General features: G+C 50.8%; 3 protein-coding genes across 11 annotated transcripts in view; 1 reads left to right on the top strand and 2 right to left on the bottom strand.

The window, feature by feature from the left end:
- The window catches only part of IFT22 (intraflagellar transport 22), a 984,170-nt gene that overhangs the window by 279,052 nt on the left and 679,635 nt on the right, over positions 1-25,483 (bottom strand). The gene's annotated exons all lie outside the window — the stretch shown is intronic.
- Positions 1-25,483, top strand: part of CUX1 (cut like homeobox 1) — a 1,083,765-nt gene that overhangs the window by 404,740 nt on the left and 653,542 nt on the right.
- The window catches only part of FIS1 (fission, mitochondrial 1), a 386,064-nt gene that overhangs the window by 357,976 nt on the left and 2,605 nt on the right, over positions 1-25,483 (bottom strand). The gene's annotated exons all lie outside the window — the stretch shown is intronic.

Genomic DNA, 25,483 nt, shown 5'->3' with positions numbered 1-25,483 from the left:
GCAGGAGAGGAGAGAGACAGAAAAAGGACATTGGCTCCTAACTGCTCCAGCCCAGAAGAGATGCAGTCATTTCTGTTCATCTCCTATTGGCTGGAACTGGCCACATGACCCCAGGTGAACTGCAAAGGCTGCTAGGAGGTAGAGGAGCCTGTGGCTAATTGGTGAACATTTGCATTCCTCCAGGAGTGGTTGTGAGTGTTCAATCACATGCAGTTCTCGGGGCAGGGCACCGAAGGGCTCTAGCAGAGCCTCGAGATGTCAGAGATGAGTCTAAAATAAGATTGGCCGGGTGTGGTGGCTCATGCCTGTAATCCGAGCACTTTGGGAGGCCGAGGAGGGCAGATGACTTGAGGCAGCCTGGGCAACATGGTAAAACTCCGTCTCTACTAAAATACAAAAAATTAGCTGGGCATGGTGGCACATGCCTGTAGTCCCAGCTACTTGGGAGGCTGAGGCAGGAGATTCACTTGAACCCGGTAGGTGGAGGTTGCAGAGCTGAGATCGCATAATTGCACTCCAGCCTGGGTGACAGAGTGAGACTTTGTCTCAAAAATAAAATAAAATAAAATAAAATTTTGCCTGTGACCTGCTCTGGGCTGGGCAGCAACTCTTGTTCCTTTGGAATCCAGGAAGGACCCAGAGGTCAACCCTGGACCAGAGGCAACTGTTCCTCCTTTCTCCCTCCTCCTACCCTAAGGGTGAAATCTGTTGCTTGTCCTGGTGGAATTCTCTTTTTCCAGCTCCCATTCTCAAAAGCACCCCATAAAATACCAAAAATAAACACCGTGCATGGCTTCCATTTGGGGAGGATTTGTCTTTTTCCTTTAATACTTCTTACCACGACATACCAGCCTTTCATCTTTGCACGCCTGGGTCCATAACCCTGGGAGGCAGGCCAAAGGCAGTGTGTGTAGCCTCTTGGGTCAAATGAGGACTTACCCCCTCTGAATGCCGAGGAAAGCACAGGGGACTGTCTGGGGGAGGCAGCACGCAGTGAACAGACAGGGAGACGCTGGGTCTGGGCCTGGAAGGATGCATAGGAGTTTGTCGGGTGGCAAAGTTGAGGCAATAGACAGGGAGACATTGGGTCTGGGCCTTGAAGGATGCATAGGAGTTTGTTGAGTAACAAAATTGAGTGTGTTCCTGGCAGAGGGAGCAAAGTGTGCAGAGAGATAGGAATGGGAATGGACTGGTGTGTTCTGGGAGCAACTGGGAAGTCTGGATGTTAGGGTTCCTGGGGATGGAGAGGCCAGGAGGACTGGGTTGTGGAAGACCAGACTTTATCTCCAGGACAGTGGGGAGCCTGGGAACAGCGCAAGTGGGGACGTCCCAGGATACCTGCCCACCACGACCAACTTTTGTGACAGCACCGAATCTTGTATTGGTGGCAGGGTGGCCTGTTTTCTCCCCAGATTTCACTTCCTGGGCAAAGGCAGTCTTGCAAGAATCTGAAAGGAGGCGCCACATAAAATGACTTTTTTTTTTTTTTTAAAGTAAAAAGTCAACAGTTCCGTGATCTTTGTAGAAATTAATCAGGAACACATGCGTTCTATTTTTCATAAATTGCAAGAGATCAAAAGGAAAGGAAAATGCTCTTAGGGTAAAAGACAATGGGAGTTCCATCACCAGCTGGAACACCCCACACACTGTCTTGGAGTGGGGGGCCTTCCCTGCACCCAGCGTCCTGGTGTGCATCCCTGGAGAGAAAGTATGGGCTGGGCATGAGATACAGGATGGGCTTAGATACGACCCAGACCTGAGAAGCTCCCAGGCAGGAGCAGAGGACCAGGCTCAGCAGGGGACAATGACAATCTCTAGAGGGACAGTCCAGGGCCGAGGGAACCCAGAGAAGGCCTCTAAGTGTCTCAGATACGAGAGGAGGAACAATTGGAGAGGAGAACAAATGGGTGGGCTGGGGACGTATCGAGACTGTCTTTTTTTTTTTTTTTTTTTTCAGACAGGGTCTCCCTCTGTCACCAGGCTGGAGTGCAGTGGCACGATCTCAGCTCACTGCAACCCCTTTCCCGGGTTCAAGCAATTCTCCTGCCTCAGCCTGAGTCTGTCTAGAATGTACAGCTAATGAATCTCGATTTTTCTCTTGTGCTTTTCTCCCCAGCTATCTGAGGATGGGGGCACAATGGCAAAAGCCCTGGGCACAGAAAGCCAGTCCAGCTTTTCTCTTACAGTGAGGCCAATCCCATACTTTATGGGGGTTTTTCATACTTTTTTTTTTCTTTTTGAGATGGAGTCTCGCTCTGTCTCCCAGGTTGGAGTGCAGCGGCATGATCTCGGCTCACTGCAACCTCTGCCTCCTGGGTTCAAGCTATTCTCTTGCCTCAGCCTCCTGAGTAGCTGGGATTACAGGCATGTGCCACTACACCCTGCTAATTTTTGCATTTTTAGTTAGAGATGGGGTTTCACCATGTTGGCCAGGTTGGTGTCGAACTCTTGGCCTCAAGGGATCGGCCCGCCTCAGCCTCCCAAAGTGCTGGGATTGCAGGCATGAGCCATGGTGCCCAGTCCCAATCCCATCCTTTGAGCCTCAATGCCCTCATCTGTAAAATGGAGCTCATAATGAGACCTACTTCCCCCCGGGGAGCTATGGACAGGTGCATGCTCTCTGGGGCCTCTCTCACACTGGCCTTCCCCTTGCCAGCCTCCCCTAGGTCTATCTCCTGTGGGGGCTGCAGTTACTCATGGGCAGGAGAAGTGAGGAAATGCAGTTGCTCAGGCCTAGACCCAGCTGATGCCCTGTGTGTCCAAAGTCCAGTGGGGCCTGGGCCTCTGGTGGCCGGGACACCCCTGTGTCCAACCCAGGGTGGAGAAAGAGGCCAGGAGGACATGGTGCTCTGAAGGCCTTTTGTGTGGCATCCTCAAGGGACCAGATCCAGGGCTCCTCCTGCACCCTGAGCCCCCACACGGGAGCTGAACAGCACCCAGCCTGCCGCCAGCCACCCCCGCGGTGGCCTGGTGCCAGCCCTGCAGGCGGGCGGTGAGATAATCCGGCTAGACGGGCTGCCATCTTGGCACGTCCCAAGACGCCCGAGGCCACGGGGAGCTTCAAAAGGAAAATTAATGTCTCTTACCAGCAATTAGAGGAAATTATTCAGATAGAAATCTTGTTTTCTATCTCCTCATCCTTGTTTTTGAATCCCCAGCCTTTGATTTCTTTCTTCTCCGGGGATTCTCAGAAAGATGCTCTGAGAGCCTGGGCTGTGCACCGAGGCCTAATGAGGGCCTGGCACACCTGGCGTCGCAGCCTCGTCTGGGGTAGTCGTCTTCTGAGGCCTGGGCTCCTGAACCCAGCCCTGAGGTCTTCCAAAGAGGCTGGCGGGCCCTTGGCAGCTGAGGGCAGCTCTCCCGAGGTGGGTGGGCCTCTGTTGGGGCTGGCTCCCCCTGATGCCCAAGGGAGGGGGCACAGGGCTATAGGCAGACGTCATGCTCTTGGGGTGAAGGGGTGCTGAGGGCACTCCTGGGTGGAGGAGAGGCCCGAGGGGTGGACTTTTTGGGAACTGACACCCTTCCTGTCTCAGCGGGGTCCACTCACACTTTCCACCCTTCAGTCTTTCCCCACTGCCTCGGATGCAGCTTCAACTTCCCAACCCAGGGCTCAAAGCCCTGAGGATCTATCCCCGTTGGCTTCCCTGGCCTTGCCCGCCGTCCCCTCCTCTAAACGTCCCCCGCTCCACCTGCCCAGGGTGCCTGGCTTGTTCCAGACAGGAGCTCAGCCGCCATGACCCATGGTCGCACACACCCTGACCTGACATCAACGACCTTCTTCTCTTTTTCTGCCTGGTAGACTGCTGCACCTCCCCAGGTGGCCCAGCACTGCCTCACCTTCTCAGAGGTGCTGGCTTGGACCCCACCCATCAGAACAGTTGACATCTCCATCACCTAGTCCAGGCCACTGTCCTGTGCTAATCAGGAGCTACTCATGGGCTCTCTCCTCTAGAAACTCCTCAAAGAGGGAGAAGGGCGGCTTCATCTCTAGGTTCCCAGCGCCAGGTGGCCCTGAACGGGCTTTAATAAGTTCCTGCTTGAATGAGTGACACCCAATGATAATGAGGGCTTGAATAATTGAAGGAATGAAAGAATGAATGGGACTTATTAAAAGAGGCACCAGGAACAAGGTGTCAAGAGACGAATCTTGAATCATGATTCAGTCACTTCTTCCGTGTGTGACATGGAGCAAGTCGCTTTACCTTTCTGGGCTTCATTTTTCAGTTCTGTAGAATGGGATTAATAGTTTTAATTAAAACTATTAATACATAGTTTTAATTAAACTATTAATATATACTGCCTTCAAAACAGTGTGTGGCTAAAACAAAGTAAAGGGGTTGCCAGGTGTGGTGGCTCACGTCTGTAATCCCAGCACTTTGGGATGACGAGGTGGGTGGATCATTTGAGGTCAGGAGTTCGAGACCAGCCTGGCCAACATGGTGAAACCCTGTCTCTACTAAAAATACAAAAATTGGCTGGGCATGGTGGCGCGTGCCTGTAATCGCAGCTACTCAGGAGGCTGAGGCAGGAAAATTGCTTGAGCCCGGGAGGTGGAGGTTGCAGTGAGCTGAGATGGCGCCATTGCACTCCAGCCTGGGTGACAGAGGGAGACTCTGTCTCTAAATAAATAAATAAATAAATAAAGGGGTTGATCATGCAATTATATTAAAGGCCAATGTACCACTCATCCCTCCCTCCCTCCCTCCATCTACTCATTCATCTAATTATCAATTCATCCATCCATCCACTCATCCATCCACCCATCTATTCACCCATCCACCATCCATCCACTCATTCATCCATCCATGCACCCACACAGTCATTCATCCCTTCACCCATCTATTTATCCATCCAATTATCCACCCATCCATCCATCCATTCATTTATTTATCCATCCAATGATCCACCCATCCATCCATTCATCCATCCATTCACCCATTTGTTTATCCATCAAATATCTATTCATCTATCATCCATCCACCCATCCATCCATCCATCTATCCATCCATCCATCTGTCTGTCCTCTTGTCCATTCATTTAACAACCACTCACTGAGACTTCCTTCATGCCAGGCCTGTGTTGAGGAATGGGGGACAGTGTGGGGTTAGAAGCAGGACCTGCCTCCAGAATATTCTCTCAGGGAGCGGTCATCAGTGGCAGCAGAGAAGCCCAGACAGGAACTAAGGGGAGGAGGCTGAGCATGCAATCTCAAGAGTACAGCCCAGACTGGGCACAGTGGCTCACACCTGTAATTCTACCACTGTGGGAGGCTGAGGCAGGCAAATCGCTTGAACCCAGGAGTTCGAGACCAGCCTGGGCAATGTGGTGAAACTCTGTCTCTAGAAAATATTAGCCAAGGCTGGGCACAGTGGCTCATGCCTGTAATCCCAGCACTTTGGGAGGCCAAGGTGGGCAGATCACCTGAGGTCAGGAGTTCGAGACCAGCCTGGCTAAAATGGCGAAACCCCGTCTCTACTAAAAATACAAAAATTAGCTGGGCGTGCTGTCGTGTACCTGTAATCCCAGCTACTCGGGAGTTGAGGCAGGAGAACCACTTGAATGCAGGAGGTGAAGGTTGCAATGAGCCAAGATTAACACCACTGCACTCCAGCCTGGGTGACAGACCAAGACTCCATCTAAAGAAAGAAAGAAAGAAAGAAAAAGAAAAGAAAAGAAAAGAAAAGAAAAAGAGACTGGGCACGGTGGTTGACGCCTGTAATCCCAGCACTTTGGGAAGCCGAGGCGGGCAGATCACAAGGTCAGGAGATCGAGACCATCCTGGCTAACATGGTGAAACCCCATCTCTACTAAAAATACAAAAAATTAGCCAGGCTTGGTGGCGGGCACCTGTAGTCCCAGCTACTCGGGAGGCTGAGGCAGGAGAATGGTGTGAACCCGGGAGGCGGAGCTTGCAGTAAGCCGAGATCGTACCACTGTACTCCAGCCTGAGGGACAGAGCGAGACTGTCTCAAACAAAAAAAAAAAAAAAAAAAAAAGAAAGAACAGAAAAGAAAAAAATAGGCAAGCGTGATGGCACATGTATGTAGTCCCAGTTACTCGGGAGGCTGAGGCAGAAGGATCACTTGACCCCAAGAAGCAGAAGCTGAAGTGAGCCCAGGTCATGCCACTGCACTTCAGTCTGGGTAATAGAGTGAGACCCTATCTCAAAAACAAAACAAAACAAAAAAGAATACAACCCAAATCTCTTCTTCCCACCACCTCAAATGCACCTGGTCTTGTCATGCTCAACTGGCTTCAGAAACCCTAGGAGACCAGGAACACTTCTGCCAGGGGTCCAGTTGGGAGGACACTTAGAGGGCCTGGTCATGGAGGTGGAGGTAAAGAGAAAGGGAAAACCAGACACAGAGAGGTTAAGAAATATGCCCCCAACTACTGTTGAATTGGGATGTGAGTCCTGAGCCACATTCTTAACCAGGTCCACATCCTGGATCAAATGGGCCCTCAAGTCAAGTGCTTGGAAAGCCTCCAATAAGTAGCTGGCAAGCATCTATTACATACTTCCCCTGACAAGACGCTCCCTACCTTTCCAGGCTAGTGAGGCTCATCTGTGTATGGCTCTGACTGTGAAAAACTCTTTCTTGGATAGAGGATCCACATTGGTCCTGGCTCTGCCCTCTGGACCCTGTATTCCTGTTGGCCTGGAATGTCCCTGCAGAAACTTGAAGACAGTAGCGTGTCTCTGAGCCTTCTCTTCCCCAACATGGGTACTCTTCCCTGCTCCCCCCAGGCTCTCTCACCTCCCAGCTGTCCATCTAGCACAGAAGATCAAATGTATCATTGAGACCACAAGGGAGGGGAGGCAGCTTGGGAGATCAGGAAAAAAACTTATGACAGTAATTTAGGGTCTTAGCCTCACCCTTGGCCTTATCCTGTGCTTTCTAGACATTAACTTTCATCAGCCCCCAAATCTTGATTTAATCATTCCAGCTTAACGTATTGTCTTCGTTGCTACAAAATGCCTTGATTCTTTTTGGGGAGTAGAGATAAATAATAAACAAATAAAGGTACCCGTTAACCCCCCCACTAAGTTTGGGGGGATGATCACATCTGCGTCCTTTCTCTCTTGCCTGCTTCAAGAAACAATTGTTAATTATTTTAGCAAGTTTCAGATCAGTTGATGTCATGACAATATCTTGAAATCAACCATAGTGGCCGGGCATAATGGCTCATGCCTGTAATCCCAGCACTTTGGGAGACTGAGGTGGGTGGATCACCTGCGGCCAGGAGTTCAAGACCAGCCTGGCCAACATGGCGAATCCCCATCTCTACTAAAAATACAAAAAATTAGCTGGGTGTCATGGTGCGTACCTGTAATCCTAGCTACTCAGGAGGCTGAGGCAGGAGAACCACTTGAACCTGGAATACGGGAGGCGGAGGTTGCAGTGAGCCAAGATCACACCACTGCACTCCAGCCTGGATGACAGAATGAGACTGTTTCAAAAAAAAAAAAAAAAAAAAGTCTACCATAGTGAGGGTCTTTACACCATGAGAATTGGCAAACACTACCAGTCAGGGCTTTCCCTCCTACATTTTCCAGCACACAACTGAATATGCCTCTCATCTTTCTTGTCCCCATGGAGTAGTCAAGTGAGGAGGACTGCCTGATCCTAGAGACCCTGATCCTCCTAAGATGCACACTAGGCCTCTATTCTCAGAGGACTTTCCCCTCACCTGACTCTCCTCCGTGCACATGCTGTCTTCCTCTGTATTCTTTTAGGAGCCACAGGGCTTCAAGAATGCATCCATTCATTCAACATATGTTGAACACCACTATCTGTCAGGCCCTGGGCTGGGGACTTGTGATGGAGGACTTACAGATTGAACAGAACTGCCTTCTCTACCAGTGCCTTGAGGGGACTCACTCTATGTCATGTGCATGATTCATGCTATCTCATTTAACCCTCACAACGTCCAGGCCCATTTTATAGATGAGAAAACTGCAGAGCCTGGAGTGTCAAGTGGGTGATTTCTATCTGTTCTGCTCTGAAGACCCAGGTTTAACACTCCAAAATGACAGTGGTGGTAATTTTTTATTTTCTTGTTTGGTCTTCATTATGGCTCTGAGAGGAAGCTGTTTGTTGCTCTATTTGTCAATGGGGAAAGCCTGAAGCTCAGGGATGTTGACTGGTCCAACTTGCAAGCTTGAATGAAAATGCAGGACTCTGTCTCCTAATCCAGGTGGTGGTGCAAAATGAGCCCCCCTCCTGGGGTGGAGCCTTGAGTTGGGATCCCTGAGTTCTTGTCTCAGCCCCAGTGGGGATGTCAAGGGTGACCTTGGACATGTCACTTCTCATGATCTAAGCCATTCTGTGCCCTTCAGCCCTGATTGCTCTGAGCCCCAGACCCTGCCATCCCCTGTCACTTGAGCTTCATCATAAGACGTTCCATGAACGTTGCCACTTATTGCAACACAGATGGAACTCTCTAAGCCTCTGTTTCCTCATGTGTAAAAACTGGATAACAGTAGTTTCTACTTTACAGGATATTGTGAGGATACAGTAATATCATACTCTCAATGGATCCCTCAAGGATGCTCAATGTTAGCCATTAACTCTCTGGGAACATATCCCCACTGTCTAGCTGGCTGTGGTAATCATGTATGAAGCCCACGAACATTCAAGTGTCCAGTGATCACCTAAAATGCACACAAGTTCATCCATTCAGTGTTGACATGGACAGATGGTATGGTGGATTACAGATGGCTATAAATTATTTGTCATGCCTTTCAAGAAATCTACTTCCCCTCCTGTTGAGTCTAGACTATCCTCGTGGCTGCTTATCCAATAGAATGCAACGGAAGGAACAGTGGCCAGTTATAGTGTCCTAGTCTTTATGAAGACTGGCAGTTTCTGCTTCTCCCTCTTGGAACACTTGCTCTTGGGACACTGCTTCTCAGAAACCAACCATCATGCTCCAAAACATGTACAGAAGCCACATTTAGGCACTCTGGTTGACAGCCCCACTAAAGTCCCAGGCAACATCCAACATGAGCTGTCAGTCATGTGAATGGGCCATCTTGGATATTCCAGCTCACTATAGCCCCCCGATGGCTGCATCCCCAACCAACATCACATAAAGCAGAAGAACCTCCCAGCTGAGCACAGTCAACTCATAGGATAATGAGATTTAAGATAGTTATTACTTTAAACCACTAAGTGTTGGTACAATTTGTTATGCAGAAAACCAAGTGTTGGGGCAATTTGTTATGCAGAAAACCAAAACATACAGTATACCCATTTATGAAACTTTAAAGTATTTATTTACTATTTTTTTGAAAAAGATTATATTTTTTCATTCTATACTACAGAAAACTATAAACAATAATTTGCTGCCTCTATTTGTATAGCCTGCAAGGTAAGCATGGCTTTTACACTATAACATGTCTGGAAGAAATCAAAAGAAGATTATTTTGTAATCTATGTGAGAAATTTATACAAAATTCAAATTTCAGTATCCATAAATAAAGTTTGATTGGAATACAGGCATGCTCATTAATTTATATCTTGTCCACAGCTGGTTTGTTGTGAGAGCAGTAGAGTTCTGTGGTAGTATCAGAGGCCATATGGACCATAGCACCTGAAATATCTACTGTCTGGCCCTTTCCAGGAAAAGTTCACCAACTCCCTTCTGTGGAGCATTAAATATGTATCATCATTTTGAACTTAAAATCTTGCATATAAGAACTTGTATGTGTCTGAACACTTATTGACTGAGTCCTGTAAGGAAAAATCAAAAAAGCAACAGTGGACTTTTTTGCTTATTTATTTTTAATGTTTATAGAGACATGATCTCAGTTGATCACCCAGGCTGGAGTGCAATTGTGCAATTATAACTCACTGCAGCCTCCATGTCCCAAGCTCAAGTGATTCTACCACAGCCTCCTGAGTAGCTGGGACTACAGGTGCATGCCACCATGCCTGGCTACATTTTTATGTTTTATTTTGTAGACACAGGGTCTCGCTATGTTGTCCAGGCTGGTCTGAAACTCCTGGGCTCAAGCAATCCTCCCATCTTGGCCCCCCAAAGTTCAGGGATTACAAGTGTGAGCCACGGTGCCAGGTCTATTTATTTGTTTGTAAGTTTGAAAGCTTTCAGAAGTTTAAGAATGGCCCAAGCTGGGCAACAGTGGCTCACACCTGTAATCCCAGCACTTTGGGAGGCTGAGGTGGGTGAATCACCTGAGGCTGGGAGTTCGAGACCAGCCTTAGCAACATGGAGAAACCCCATCTCTACTAAAAATACAAAATTAGCTGGGTGTGGTGGCACTTATCTGTAATCCCAGCTACTCGGAAGGCTGAGGCAGGAGAATCACTTGAACCCAGGAGGTGGAGGTTGAAGTGATCCAGGATCACACCATTGCACTCCAGCCTGGGCAACAAGAGCAAAACTCTGTCTCAAAAAAAAAAAAATGGCCCAACAGTGTGAAAACATAGGAGGAATGCCTAGAAAGCATTCAAAGAGAGATCAAAGGGAAACTCTGATTATGGGGATGAACAGAAGACTTTGAAGAAAGAAACTAGAAATGGAAGGGGTCCTAGTGGGAAAAGGACATCCCCTAAGGCCAACACAGCATCCATGCCCCCAGCCCCTTCTATCCTCCCCGCCCCCACTGTCCTGCCCTGGCCAGAGCTCCAGGTCGCACTATTCCCACTATAGGGCCTACACTAGCTGTCCCCATCTTTGTCCCCTACCCATCTTCCTCCACTAGGGCTCAGCTTGACAACCCTTCCTCGTTAGCCTACCACCTCTAAGCCTGCATTGCTTCCCTTCTCTGTGCTCTGAAGTTATGTATACAGGACTTGCCTCTAAGCTCCCACTGGCCAGGTCGTACCATTGAGACCCAACCACTTATTCTTCTGCTCCCTGGGCTGGCTGCACCTTGTGGGTAGTCATTGGGCTTATTTATCTCTGGGCCCCCAGGGAAGACATGAGAGCCAAGCTGCTGAATACAGGGGCCCTGCAGCTTGTACTGAGCATTTGAGTACCAGAAACTTACGGAATTTCACGGTGGAAGACCCTACAATACGGCATCTCCTTCCCATGCCCCACTGTCAGGGACAAGGGGTGTAGAGACATCGGGGCCTCCCAGCTGGAGAGACTGTTCAGGGCCAGCTCTGAGCTGCCTCCCACCCTCGCCTAGCCTCTGGCAGGGCCTCTGGCCGGCAGGAACGGCCAATAGAGTCACCTCCTGCTGACAAGCCTGGCGCTGACAGCCGGGATCTGGGAGAACAAGAAGTCCATTCAAGGCACAGGGCCGGGCGGGCCCACTTTCAGGTGTATGATCTCACCTCTCGGAAACTGGCAAGCCGCCGGAGGGCCTCGACAAGCCTTTGATGACCCTGTGCTGAGGACGCAAATCCTAGGCCTGGCTGACACCCTGCTCCAAGGACCAATGACTGAGGCCAAAGACGGTCCCAGATGGGGCCTGGGTAGGGGTGAAACTGCACAGGTGGACGGGCAGAGCTTCCACCTTGGAGAAGAGACCCAGGCCTGACTGGGACCCAGAGCCAGGATGGGCACCTGGAGTGGCAGGGACAGCCCAGACCCCTCCTGCCCCGCTTCCCGGGAAGCAGCAGCTTGTGTGTTCTGGTCAGTCGGCTTTGGCAAAGCTGACTGGTGACATCAGGCAGGCACCCCCTCTCATCCAGATCCTGGGTCCCCCCCACACTGGGACCAGCTGGGGGCTAGAGCTAAAGGAACTTTGCTTCCAGCTCAGCTTGTGGCTGGGCTTTGTTGCCCAGTAACCACCGGCACCCTAGTGGAAGGGACCGGCCAGGGGGAGCAGTTGGCCCCATCTCAGCTGGAATCTCCCAGGGTAACTGGGCCTGCAGCTTGCTGGAGTTCGTACTTTTCTGTGAGCTCACAGGGCAGATCCCAGGAGCCAAAACTGACCCAGAGGGAATGGAACTCAGATGGTCAAAGAAACCACTGCCCTCTGCCCTCTTGGCATGCGACCTCAGTTCCACCCACGGAGACCAGATGGCGGTCTCTGGCTTTTCCAAGGACTCGCGGGGCAGGAGTCCAAGACAGAGCACACACTGGCCTCTCACTGTGACCAGCAGTGGCCTCTGTCGTCACCTCTGTGGATGGCAACACGGGCCTTCCATCCATTCCGCAAAAGGAAGGCAAAGCCGCAGCACCCATGCAGGGGCCTAAGCCCCGAGGGAGGTTCCCCATGCCTTTGAAATGACTATTCTGCTCTGGCTGGAGGCCCCGGGTCCTGCCACCTGACCCCAAGAGCCTCTCTCAGCTCAGGTCCTGCCTCCTGATCACTCACTGAGCTTGGCCTCCAAACGACTGTGGCAACGACAGGCTGTCTACTGCCTCTCAGAGCTCCTCCTGCCCCGGCCGGCCTGGCTCATTGGTGCTGTGGATGGCTCCCCATCTCCCAGCAACCAGGACTTCTCCCTCCTCCAGGCCCCCGGGACTCTGCCTAGCCCATGCCCTGGGCTATTTATGGATGTGTCCACTGCTCTGCCTCTCAAGAATAGAGGCTGGGTGTGAGCCCACACCGATTCCTGGTGCTCAGCACAAGCCTGGTCCAAGGAGGCACCCATTGGTAGTTTGCAAAGTGAAGTCTCTGGTCATTGAAAGGGCAGTGTGACCACATCCTTGGAGTGGAAAGATGACAGTCTTCGAGAGCAGACAGCCGTGGGCAGTTGTGGCCCTTGGACAAGTATCTTAGCTTCTCTGAGCCTCAGTTTCCTCATCTGCAGAATGGGAATATTAGCACCCATTCCCCTACAAGAGAGCACAGCAATTCAAGGCTAAAGAGAGTTGTTTGTTGTTTTTGTTTTGAGACGAAGCCTTGCTCTGTCACCCAGGCTGGAGTACAATGTTGCGATCTCAGCTGCTGCAACCTCTGCCTCCCAGGTTCAAGTGATTCTCCTGCCTCAGCCTCCCGAGTAGCTGGGACTACAGGTGTCCACCACTATGCCTGGCTAATTTTTGTACTTTTAGTAGAGACAGGGTTTCACTGTGTTGGCCAGGCTGGTCTTGAACTCCTGACCTCAAGTGATCCACCCACTTCAGCTTCCCAAAGTGCTGAGATTACAGTATGAGTCACTGTGCCCGGCCGTAAGGCTGGAGAGAGGTTTAAGAGAGACCAACTGTGTGAAGCCCCGTCTACCAGATCCGGCACAGGCACTCAAAAAAAATCAGTCCCCACTCCAGCTCTGGGCTTCTCTCTCACTGGCCTTCTGCGCCCAGTGCCCCAGAAACTGACCTGAGCCGGGGTGGGAGCCTTCACAGCAGCTTGTAGGGAAAATGCTGGGCCAGGGTCCTCCGCCCTGAATTTTGGCCTCATCCTGCCACTTCCTGCCTATGTGTGCAAATGAGAGCTGCCTTTTCTCTCTGAATCCCAGCTTTCTCAACTGTAAAATGGGTACTCCAGCCTGCCTGGCCCACCTCACAGTGGAGGTCCAGGTGCTGTGTAGACTGTCGAGGGCCATGTGACAGGTGGCCCAGGCCACCCAGGGACTGGGCCACCTTACTGGCAGGTGGGCATAGTGATGGCTCTTGTCTAGGATGGCCTGCCTGGATGGTGACCCAGTGAGAGTCCTCAGTCCCCAGCCAGGGCTGCTCTGGGCCCAGCCTGGCCTGAGATACCATCCCAAAGACAATTACCATGCTTCAGCCTCTCGAGTAGCTGGGATTACAGGCACACAACCATACCCAGCTAGTTTTTTTTAGTAGAGACGGGTTTCACCTTGTTGACCAGGCTGGTCTCGAACTCCAGACCTCAAGTAACCCACTTGCCTCCACCTCCCAAAGTGCTGGGATTACAGGCACGAACCACTGCATCCAGCCAGGCCTCCAGCTTTTAGGGGAGATTCACATCTGCCCGCTTGATGGAAGTTGTGGGCAGGGCAGGAAGGAGAAGAACCAGTATTTACCAGAATGGATGAGGGCATTCCAGGAGCGGCCTTTTGCTGAATGGAGGCAGCATGGAAAAGGAGCAGGCAGGACCCGGACAGTGTAGGAGCCTGAGGCTGTCCCTCCAGGCTGTCCCAGGGATCTGGAGCCTCATCGAGGCCCCGTCCTTGGCTCTTCTACCGCCCCCATCCATGGGAGCCAGGAATCTTGTTGCCTCAAACTTGGGGAGTCAAACTTCACAGACAAAGCGCTCCCACTGGAGGTGCTTGGAGGCCTCGAACCTGCATCCTTGAATGGCCCAATGCCCTGATGGGCTGGGCTTCAGAGAGGGAGGGAGAGGTTATGGAGTGCTGGGAGTGGAAACGGCTGGAGGTATGATGTCATTCCATCTGCAGACCAGGAAACAAGGGATGACAGAGGGGGCCGCACAGCCAGGCAGTGACAGGTGAGGGACAGAAAGGGATACCCCCCGCCACCCATTGTCCTGGGGGTGCTGCCCAGGTTCCTGAGTAGTTGGGTCAGGTTACCTAAAGAACCCTTGAAAGCCCACGAGGAGAGAAAACCCGCTTTCAACAAACGTGGAGAAAGGCGTGGATCAGAGTTTAACAGGTGAGGTCCCCGATGACTGTGTACCACTCCATGCAGGGCCCAGGGCACACAAGCCTCCTTTGTCCCCTCCCGTGCACATGGGACCAAGACTAAGGCTTCTTCCCCCTGAATATCCTGCCCTCCCTCCCCAGCCTCCTGCCAACTGCCTGCCTTCCAGTGCCCCCGAGGACACAGGATAGAGGATTGCTTTGTGGACCATTGCTGGGGACATGTGGACAGGCAGGGGCTACCAGCTCAGAGCAAAGACGTCACAGATGCGTGAAAACACTGAAGATGGGGACGCAGAGGCACCGAGCATTAGGTGGCTGGAGTCACTGGATCACAGCATCTGGAGCCAAGGCTTTCCACTGTTCCCAGGTGTAATTCTTCCTCTGCCGTGTAAAGCGGGTGCCCCAGCTGTACTCACTGGGCTGCTCTGTGGGTCGCACAGTCAGTAAGCGGCAGAGCTGGGATAGGAGGCCAGGCAGGTAGGTGTCTCAGCCCGGTGTCTTACCCTCTCTGGCCTCAGTCTTCTCATCTGTCAAATGGTGTAATAATAGGATATATTCCTCAGGGTTGCTGGGAGGGTTATGCACGTGAGTGCTCGGTGACTGTTCTCTAAGGGTTTGCTGCTGTTTTTTTTACTTAAGGAAACTTAACATCGAGTAGGTTAAGCAGCCGGGGCTTGAATTTAGTCTTCTCTGCACCAAAGTAGTACTGTGGACTCCTGTGCCGACGGTGATCTAGAGATTCCCAAGTCCCAGAGGCTTTGGGGAAGGCGGAGCCAGAAGAGGCTGCTCAGCTGTCAGTAGATGGCGCTGTGGGGCCACAAGGGCCGCCCTCGCTGCAAAAGCGCATTGACGCACCATGCTGTGCACAGACTGGGGTCTCCCAGCCCTGGGCCAGGCCCCGCACCAGGTATGGCCCCAGGAGAGGGGGTGCTGCTTACCTTGTTTCCCTGATGAGAGATATGAAGGCTCAGAGAGACTGAACCACTAGCCTTGAGGTCACACAGCTATAAGGGGCAGGGCTGGGGCTCCCCACGCCAGATGTCTCACTGAGATCCCCAGCCCCACCCCCATCCCACCCCTCACTCTGGCCCTCAAGAGGCCACAGTGACTCCCCGGCGCTTGATGGGAGCCAGGCGCGCCCCTCCTCCCCCCATGGCTGGACATTCCAATGAAGCTGAAGCCACCAGCTTTGAAGTGAGAGCTAAACCCGGATTAGGGCGGCTCCAGGCTGGCCTCTCCCTCCCAGCCCCATTGCCAGGTCCACGCCCACCAACCATGTCAGGCCAGAGTCCTGGCCGCACAAAGGGGTCTGGGGCCCAGAGCGGGCAGGACCTGCCCAGCACAACACAGCCCCTCTCATAGATGGTCTCTGCTGAGAAGCCTCAGGGGCCCGCACGACCTGCTACTAGCCTGAAACCCCACGTCACGCGGGTGCCAGCCCACGGGAATGGGAGGCTGTCTGTCCATCTGTCTATTTGCGGGCAGCCACACTTCCCTGGCCTCACTCTGCCTGTTTGGGTTCCAGGATCAAGCCTCTTTATTCAAGGAGATTTAGACTCAAGACTGGAAGATGACACTGGTATAGTGAAGCTACACCAGTTCTGGAACCCATGTTCCAGAACTTTCTGGAACATCCACCTTCAGATTGATCTCTCACAGCCTTTTCTCCAGAATTCAGCTCTTCCCAGACTTCACTATTTTATTTTATTTTATTTTATTTTATTTTATTTTATTTTACAGAGTCTCACTCTGTTGCCCAGGCTGGAGTGCAGTGGTTCAATCTCGGCTCACTGCAACCTCCACCACCAGGGTTCAAGTGATTCTCCTGCCTCACCCTCCCAGGTAGCTGTGATTATAGGCATGAGCCACTGTGCCCAGCCTTATTATTATCTTTTTGAGACGGAGTCTCGTTCTGCCACCCAGGCTGGAGTACACTGGTGCAATCTCTGCTCACTGCAACCTCTGCCCCCGACTGGATTCAAGTGATTCTCCTGCCTCAGTCTTCCAAGTAGCTGGGATTATAGGCATGCACCACCATGCCCGGCTAATTTTTATATTTTTAGTAGAGATGGGGTTTCATCATGTTGGCCAGGCTGGTCTCGAACTCCTGACCTCAGGTGATTTGCTCACCTCGGCCTCCCAGAATGCTGGGATTACAGGCGTGAGCCACCGTGCCTGGCCTTTTCCTAGACTTCAGTGGTTCCCATTTCACCTTCATGCTTCATTACTTTTTTTTTTAACCTAAATATTGTTTACATTTATAGTTTTCCTTAAATCGACTCCTGTAAATATGTTTATTTTAAAGAAAGCTTTTATAAAAAAGAAAAATTGCTATCAAAAATGAAAAGCTAGTCCCCTGTGCCACGTACAGACAATATGCATAAAGACGCATATCACGGCTGGGCGCAGTGGCCGATGCCTGTAATCCCAGCACTTTGGGAGGCTGATGTGGGTGGATCACGAGGTCAGGAGATCGAGACCAGCCTGGCCAACATAGTGAAACCCTGTTTCTACTAAAAATACAAAAATTAGCCGGGCGTGGTGGCGGATGCCTGTAATCCCAGCTACTCGGGAGGCTGAGGCAGGAAAATTGCTTGAACCCAGGAGGCGGAGGTTGCATCGAGCTGAGATCACGCCACTGCACACCAGCCAGGTGACAATTCAAGACTTCGTCTCAAAAAAAAAAAAAAAAAAAAAGCATACCACGAAAATGGAACAATGCCGTTCAATTCTGGCTGGCTGCCAGGGCCTAGGGAAGGCTCTCAGCCTAGTGTCTGCTCCCTTGCTAAAGAAGGCAGTAGGCTGGTCAGAGACCTGGTTGCACAAAATCCAGCCTCTCCTTGATGCAGTCAAGAGAGAACATTGTGGAAGCAGACTCCCTTTCAGCATCTTTCATTTGGAGTCTGGTCATCATCTCTTCTTTGTCTGCATTTCTCCTACACATTCTTCAAGTTATCACCTCCTCCAGGAAGCCTTCCAGGCTGAAAAGGGCATCCCCTGTGCTTCTTCAGCTCCACAGGCATTTCCTGACTTGGCATTTGTCATCCTGGTTTAATAAATCACATTTCCGGTTATATCACTCCCAATGGAATGAAAGTGTCCCTCTTTTATTCCTTAGAGACAGGGTCTTGCCCTGTCACCTAGGTTAGAGTGCAGTGGGATAATCATAGCTCAGTGCAGCCTCTAATTCCTGGGCTCAATCAATCCTCTTGCCTCAGCCTCCCAAGTAGCTGGGACTCCAGGCACACACCACCACACCCAGCTTTTTTTCTTTTTTTTCAGAGATGGGGTCTCATTATGTTGCCCAGGCTGGTCTCGAACTCCTGGCCTCAAGCAGTCCTCCTACCTTGGCCTCCCAAAGTGCTGGGATTACACATGTGAGCCACCACACCCAGCAAGGGCCAAACCTTTACCATGGCCCACACAGTTCTGGGCCACTCCCTTCCACCCACCGCAGCCTGTCCTCTGGCTGTCTACCTCTCTGCCGCCTTGAGTCTTTCTTGCATCATGATGTCCTCACTGGTCATGGGGTCAGCTTTCTCCTGGATATAAGCTCAGTGTGGTCTGGTGAGGGGTGATCTGACCACCTTCAGGTCCCCAGGCCTAGTCTGCTTGAAGGAAGAGAGCAGCCTGGAAACTTAGCATCGTCACTGTCTCCATTTTCCAAATGGAGAAGCTAAGTCCTAGTGAGGTTGGTGACTTTCCCAGGGTCACCCATCTAGCCATGGCAGACCTGGATGCAAACCCAGGCCTCCGGGGCCAGCAGGGATCCACCCTCCCCTAAACTCCCTCCCTCTCAGGACTCTACTTCACCTTCATCAGGCGAGATGTTTTGTTTGAGAGAGACAGGAAGAGAAAAACAGACATGGACAGTCCCCTGGGACCCCCGGAGGCCCAAGCTAACCCCCAGCCAGACTGAAATCCTTAGCCCAGCCCAGGGCTCAGCTCAGAGCAGGCATAGAGTACAATCTCCCATCAAGACTCTGGCTATACATCCTGGCTAACAAGGTGAAACCCTGTCTCTACTAAAAAATACAAAAAACTAGCCGGGCGCGGTGGCGGGCGTCTGTAGTCCCAGCTACTCGGGAGGCTGAGGCAGGAGAATGGCGTGAACCCGGGAGGCGGAGCTTGCAGTGAGCTGAGATCGGGCCACTGCACTCCAGCCTGGGCGGCAGAGCGAGACTCCGTCTCAAAAAAAAAAAAAAAAAAAAAAAAGACTCTGGCTATGGGGGCGCCCCCTTGGAACCTCACTGCGTGCCTTCACCAGCTCCTGAGGCCTGAAATTCCATGAGGAGGTTTCATTGCCCTGAGGTTTAGTGTCCCAGGCTAAAGACACCATCAACCCCTAGTCCCCACTCCCACCCCAGCCACGTCCTGGCTGTGAAAAAGGTGCAGCCACTCCCAGGGTTGCCACAAAAACAGAGTGATGGTGGAAGCCTGTGCCAGGCAGGGTCCCTCCACCAGCCACGCTGTCCCGGGAGGGGCCCCACCCTCCTGCGGTCAGCAGAGGCTCCCTGGGAGAGTCCCCACCCCGCCAGCTCCAAGCCCCTGGGGTCCGTCCTGGAAAGACCTTCAAAGGACTTGGCCATTCTTGAGTGAGTGCCAGGACGGAATCTGCTCCCAGAGTCAATTTAAGCAGCCACACGGGTGGAAGGAATTTGCCGTTTCTCTTAACAGCGACCCCCTCATGATTTACGTGGGGGCCACTGTCCGAAGGCCCCCGGCTGATGGATCCCGAGTGGAAAAATGAAATGCCAAGACCCAAGTGTCTTGCTGGGCTAATTATCCTCAATGAGACCCAGCTGGCTGTGGCAGCTGGCGGCGCCAGGGCAGGGCCGGATCCCTGTACCCAGCTCCCTGGGGCTACAAAGGCCTGTCCCAACCCTGCCTGTGTTCCCTGTCTGTCACCTACCAGGCCAAGTCTGGGGCCACCAGGGATTCCAGGAGAGCCACTTTGGCCAGATAACAAGATGCGTCACCTTGGATGCTGCCAAGCAAGCCCAGGACTGGCCATGGCCTTGGGTTTGCTACTGCCCTGGGGGGTAGAAATCCTTGAGACACCAGGGGCCCTGGGGTTCCATTCTGCTTATGGGAAGACTAAGGCCTAGGCAGACAGGGAAAGTCCCCTGAAGCCTCCAGGAGGCTCAGGAATAATTGCAATTCCAGCCTCAGCTTCTGCCCTGCAGTGTCTTGGAGGCCCAAAGCCACAGAGCTGCTTCCAGATAACTCCCATGGTTCGGGGCTGGCTCTGTGGGTGTCCTGGAGCCAGTCAAATATTTCCCAAGAGCCTCCTCCATGCCAGGCCCCATGTAGGGTGCTGGGGGCATAGCCGTGGGCAAAATCCAGCCCACTCGCTGCCCTCGGGGACTTATAGCACTCTGGGGGAAGACAGACACCACTTACCAAAAAGCAAAAGTTCTTGGTGCCGTGAAACTACATGGAAAGTGATTTGGCCTATTCCGGTGTCAGGGCCTTAGGATGTGCTGCTGACCTGAGACCAGAAAGCTGAGTAGGGAGTGTGATGGTTAATACCGGGTGTCAACTTGATTGGATGAAGGACGCAAAGTATCGTTCCTGGGTGTGTCTGTGAGGGTGTTGCCAAAGGAGATTAACGTTTGAGTCAGTGGACTGAGAATGGCAGACCCACCCTTAATCTGGGTGGGCACAATCTAATCAGCTGCCAGCAAGGCCAGAATATAAAGCAGGCAGAATGTGAAAAGACTAGCCTGGCCTAGCCTCCCAGCCTACATCCTTCTCCTGTGCTGTATGCTTCCTGCCCTCGAACGTCGGGACTCCAAGTTCTTCAGCTTTGGGACTCGGACTGGCTTACTTGCTCCTCAGCTTGCAGACAGCCTATTGTGGGACCATGTGATCCTGTGAGTTAATACTTAATAAACTCCCCTTTATGTATATCTATATCTATATCCTATTTTATTTATATTATATAATATATATTATATAATAATCTTTATATATATGATAATTATATATATATCCTTTTCTTTCCCTTGTGATCCTGTGAGTTAATACTTAATAAACTCACCTTTATATAGATATATCCTATTTTATATATATATCCTATCCTATTTTATATATATCCTATCAGTTCTTTCCCGCTAAGAACCCTGACTAATACAGGGGGATTGGGCAAAGGAGCAGGGAGTGTTTCAGGCAGAGGGAGCAGCATGACCAAGACTCTGCAACAGGAGGAAACATAGGGCCCCAGATGAAACTGTGCAGCTGGAACCCAGAGCCCAGGGCATGGTGGTGCAGGGAAGTTCAAGAGGCTGGCAAGGGGTTCTCTTGTTTGTTTTGGTTTTTATTATTTTTTCTAGAGATAGGGTCTTGCTTTGTTGCCTGCCGAGGCTGGTCTAGAATTCCTGGACTCAAGCAATCCTCCTACCTTGGCCTCCCAAAGTGCTGGGATTACAGGCATGAGCCACTCCACCCGCCACGTTCTTGTACCTTTAGAAAGGTGCTTCCAGAAAGAACTCTGGAAAGACGGTGTGTCCATCCATATGCTCATTCTTGCTGATTTCTGTCTGGCTTTTGGGAGCCTCAGCCTTCCACCCCCGGAAGGGCAGCTCTGTGGGTCACGCCAGCTACCGGGACCAGAGGAAGAACTGGAGAGCCCGGGGTCATCCAGGTATTCCTCAAGGACTGGACAGAAAGGCATGGATATTGAAGGTGGCTGGTGGTGTGCCCAGGTCAGGGGCAGCGGAGACCACCAATGAACCAAGCTTGGGAGAGAAGGGCCTCCAGGAGGCCATGCTGTGTAACTCCCAAGAGTGGCAGAGACCAGGGAGCCACCAGCAGCCACAGAGCTGGCTTGTGCCTTCTGAGAGGCCCCCTGCTTTTCTTTTCTCTGGGGCCCCACTGGAGCCTCATCACTCCCATGCCTATAGCCTAACCCAACCCTGGTATCTCCCAGCCAGAGACGGTTGAGGGCAGAGGTGAGGTACTACTGGTGTTATTGATCACCGTCTCTGAGCACTGGTACAGAGGAGGTATAGACAAGTGGAGGCACCGAGGACAGAGGAATGAATGAGATGAATGCCCCTGGCCTCCTCTCTGAGCTGACATGGAGCCCCTCTGGCCTTCCCTGCTGGCTGGCCCTGTGTCTTGGAGGAGCTGGGCTCCTGCAGGTGGGCAGGCCTAGCGGCAGGGTGCAGCTGGCAAGCAGATACCTGTGGCCTGCGGTGCCTTGGCTCTGGCTTGGTTCTGCGGGGCACAAACAGGTCTGACAAGTTCCTCAGCAGCAGAGACAAGGCTCGGTCCATGATTTCCAGGAAAGTCAAAGTCTTGGAGAGCAAGCGGAGCCAGGCTTGGGGTGGAGGGAGGAGCTCCTCTGCCACATACCTGTCCCCTGTGTCCTGAGCCCAGAGCTCCAGACGGATGGTGGTGCTTCTCTCTCCTGCCTCCCACAGAGGGAACAGGAGCTCAGCAGTGGGGGAAGAGGAGGGGAGACCTTTCACTATGGCCGAGGGGTCGGGGAGTGTGGCCCCTGTGGTTAAGCAGCTACTGTCAAAACCAGGGCTGGCCATCAGCAGGGTCCAACATGCCACCCTCCTTGGCCTCCTTCCTCCTGGCCTCTCAGGGTCTGAATTCTACTCCTCAACCCACAGCCTCCAATCCTTGGCTCCAGGGACCTCCTCCCCCAACCTCAGCCACCCTATTCCAAGATCACACCTTAGACCTGCTCTTCTCTTCCTTAAACACTTGGTTCTTCTTTCTTTCTTCCCTTTCTTTCCTTTCCTTTCTTCCTTCCTTCCCTCCCTCTTTTCTTCTTTCTTCCTTCCTCTTTCTTTCTTTCTCTCTCTTTCTTTCTTTCTTTCTTTCTTTATTTCTTTCTTTCTTTCTTTCTCTTTTCTTTCTCTCTCTCTCTCTTTCTTTCTTTCTTCTCTTCTCTCTCCTCCTCCTCCTCCTCCTTCTTCTCCTTCTTCTTCTTCTTCCTTTCTCTCTCTCTTTCTCCCTTCCCTTCCTCCCTTCCTTCCTCCCTTCCTCTCTTCCTCCCTCCCTCCTTCCCTTCCTTCTTTCTTCCTTTTCTTTCCTTTCTTTTCTTTTCTTTTCTTTATTTCTTTTCCCTTTTTTCATTGAGACAGGGTCTCATGGTCTTTCTCTGTCACCTAAGCTGAAACGCAGTGGTGCAATCACAGCTCACTATAGCCTTGAACTCCTGGGCTCAAGTGATTCTCCTGCCTCAACCTCCCAAATAGCTGGGACTACGGTTGTGCGCCACCACACCCGGCTAGTTTTTTGTATTTTTAGTAGAGATGATGTTTGGTCATGTTGGCCAGGCTGGTCTCAAATTTCTGACCTCAAGTGATCTGCCTGCCTCGGCCTCCCAGAGAGCCGGGGTTACAGTCATGAGCCACAGCATCTGTCCAACAGTGTCTTAGATATAACACCCAAAGCACAAGCAGAAATAGCTAAAACAGACTTCATCAAAATTTAAAACTGTTGCACATCAAAGGGCACTATCAAGAGAGTAGAAAGACATCCCACAGAATGGGAGAAAATATTTGCAAATCACATGTCTGAAAGGGTCCAGGCTGGGCATGGTGGGCTCATGCCCGTAATCCCAGCATTTTGGGAAGCCAAGGTGGGAGGATTGGTTGAACCTGGGAGTTCAAGACCAGCCTGGGCAGCTCTCCTAAAAAAAAAAAAAAAAAAAAAAATTAACCAGGTGTGGTGGCTCATGCTTATAGTCCCAGCTACTGGGGAGGCTGAGGTGGGAGGATCACTTAAGCCCGGGAGATTGAGGCTGCAGTGAGCTGTGATGGTACCACTGCACTCCAGCCTGGGTGACCGAGTGAGACCCTGTCTCAAAAATAAATAAATAGACAAATAAATTAAAATAAAAATATCTAGTATGTAGAATATATAAAGAACTTCTATAACTCAGCAACAAAAAAAGTGTAACACAATTTTAAAATGGGCAATGAACCTGAACAGATTTCTCCCAAGAAGAGATACAAATGACCAATAAAAACATAAGATGCTCAATATCATTATCCATTAGAGAAATGCAAATCAAAACCCAAATGAAATACCATTTCATACCCACTAAGATTGTTATAGTTTTGGAAAAAAAAAAAAAAAACACAAAACAGAAAATAACAAGTATTGGCAAGGATGTGAAAAAATTGAAACCCTTGTACATCACTGGTGGGAATACAAAATGGTATAACCTTTTTGAAAAGTAATTTGGCAATTCCTCAGAGGTTAAATATAGAGTTACCATGTGACCCAGTAATTTCACTCCTAGGTATATGCCTAAGAGAATTGAAAACATATATTTATACAAAAACTTGTACACAAATGTTCATAGTTGTATTATCCATAAGAGCTAACAGAAATATCTCAAATGTGCATCAACTGATGAATAAACAAAATGTGATCTATCCATAAAATGGAATCTTATCTGGCTATATAAAGGAATGAAGCCAGGTGCGGTGGCTCACGCCTGTAATCCTAGGAATTTGGGAGGCTGAGGTGGATGGATCACCTGAGGTCAGGAGTTCGAGACCAGCTTGACCAACGTGACAAAACCCGTCTCTACTAAAAATACAAAATTAACCAGACGTGGTGGCTCACACCTGTAATCTCAGCTACTTGGGAGGCTGAGGTGGCAGAATCACTTGAATCCAGGAGGTGGAGGTTGTGGTGAGCCAAGATCGTGCCATTGCACTCCAGTCTGGGCAATAAGAATGAAACTCTGTCTCAGAAATAAATAAATAAATAAATAAAGGAATAAAGTCTACAACAAGGATGAACCATGAAAATATTATGCTAGGCCGGGCGCGGTGGCTCAAGCCTGTAATCCCAGCACTTTGGGAGGCCGAGACGGGCGAATCACGAGGTCAGGAGATCGAGACCATCCTGGCTGACACGGTGAAACCCCGTCTCTACTAAAAAATACAAAAAAAAAACCTAGCCGGGCGAGGTGGCAGGCGCCTGTAGTCCCAGCTACTCGGGAGGCTGAGGCAGGAGAATGGCGTGAACCCGGGAGGCGGAGCTTGCAGTGAGCCAAGATCACGCCACTGCACTCTAGCCTGGGCGGCAGAGCGAGACTCTGTCTCAAAAAAAAAAAAAAAAAAAAAAAAAAAAAGAAAATATTATGCTAAGTGAAAGACACCACACACAAAAGGCTACCTATTGCAGGATTCTATTTATATGAATGTCTGGAACAGGCAAATCCATAGAGACGTGCAATAGTAGCTTCATGGTTGCCAGGGGCTGCATGCAGGAAGAATAAGGAGTGATCACTAATGAATTTCATTTTGTGGTGATTAATATTCTGTTTATAAGTAGTGGTAAAAGGCAGAGCGCGGTGGCTCACACCTGTAATCCCAGCACTTTGGAAGGCCGAGGCGGGCGGATCACCTGAGGTCAGGAGTTCGAGACCAGCCTGGCCAACATGGCAGAACCCCATCTCTACTAAAAATACAAATGTTGGCTGGGCATGGTGGCACGTGCCTGTAATCCCAGCTACTTAGGAGGCTGAGGCAGGAGAATCGCTTGAACCCAGGAGGCAGAGGTTACAGTGAATCGAGATCACGCCACTGCACTCCAACTTGGGCAACAGAGTGAGACTGTCTTTAAAAAAAAAAGTGGGTTTTATGGTATGTGAATTGTATCTCAATAAAAAAAAGTTTTTTTTTTAAGTGTGCACTCTTTTGCCTCTTTTTCCATATAACATAGTACATATGAGCAATCAGCCAAGCTGTTGTGTACATCAATAGTTTATTCTTATTGCCATGTGCTATTCCCATGTATGAGTGCCCTATTATTTATTTATTCAGACAGGGTCTCGCTGTCGTCCAGGCTGGAGTGCGGTGGTGTGATCACAGCTCACTGCAGCCTCCAACTCCTGGGCTCAAGTGATCCTCCCACCTCAGCCTCCTGAGTAGCTGGGACTATGGGCGTGCACCACCACGCCAGGCTAATTTTTATTTTATTTTTATTTTTATTTTTTTTGTAGAGAT

The sequence above is a fragment of the Macaca thibetana genome, chromosome 3, assembly GCF_024542745.1.
Source record: "Macaca thibetana thibetana isolate TM-01 chromosome 3, ASM2454274v1, whole genome shotgun sequence".
Taxonomy (NCBI): domain Eukaryota; kingdom Metazoa; phylum Chordata; class Mammalia; order Primates; family Cercopithecidae; genus Macaca; species Macaca thibetana.
Note: the sequence above shows the minus strand (reverse complement) of the source record. Positions and strands in the feature narration are given on the sequence as shown.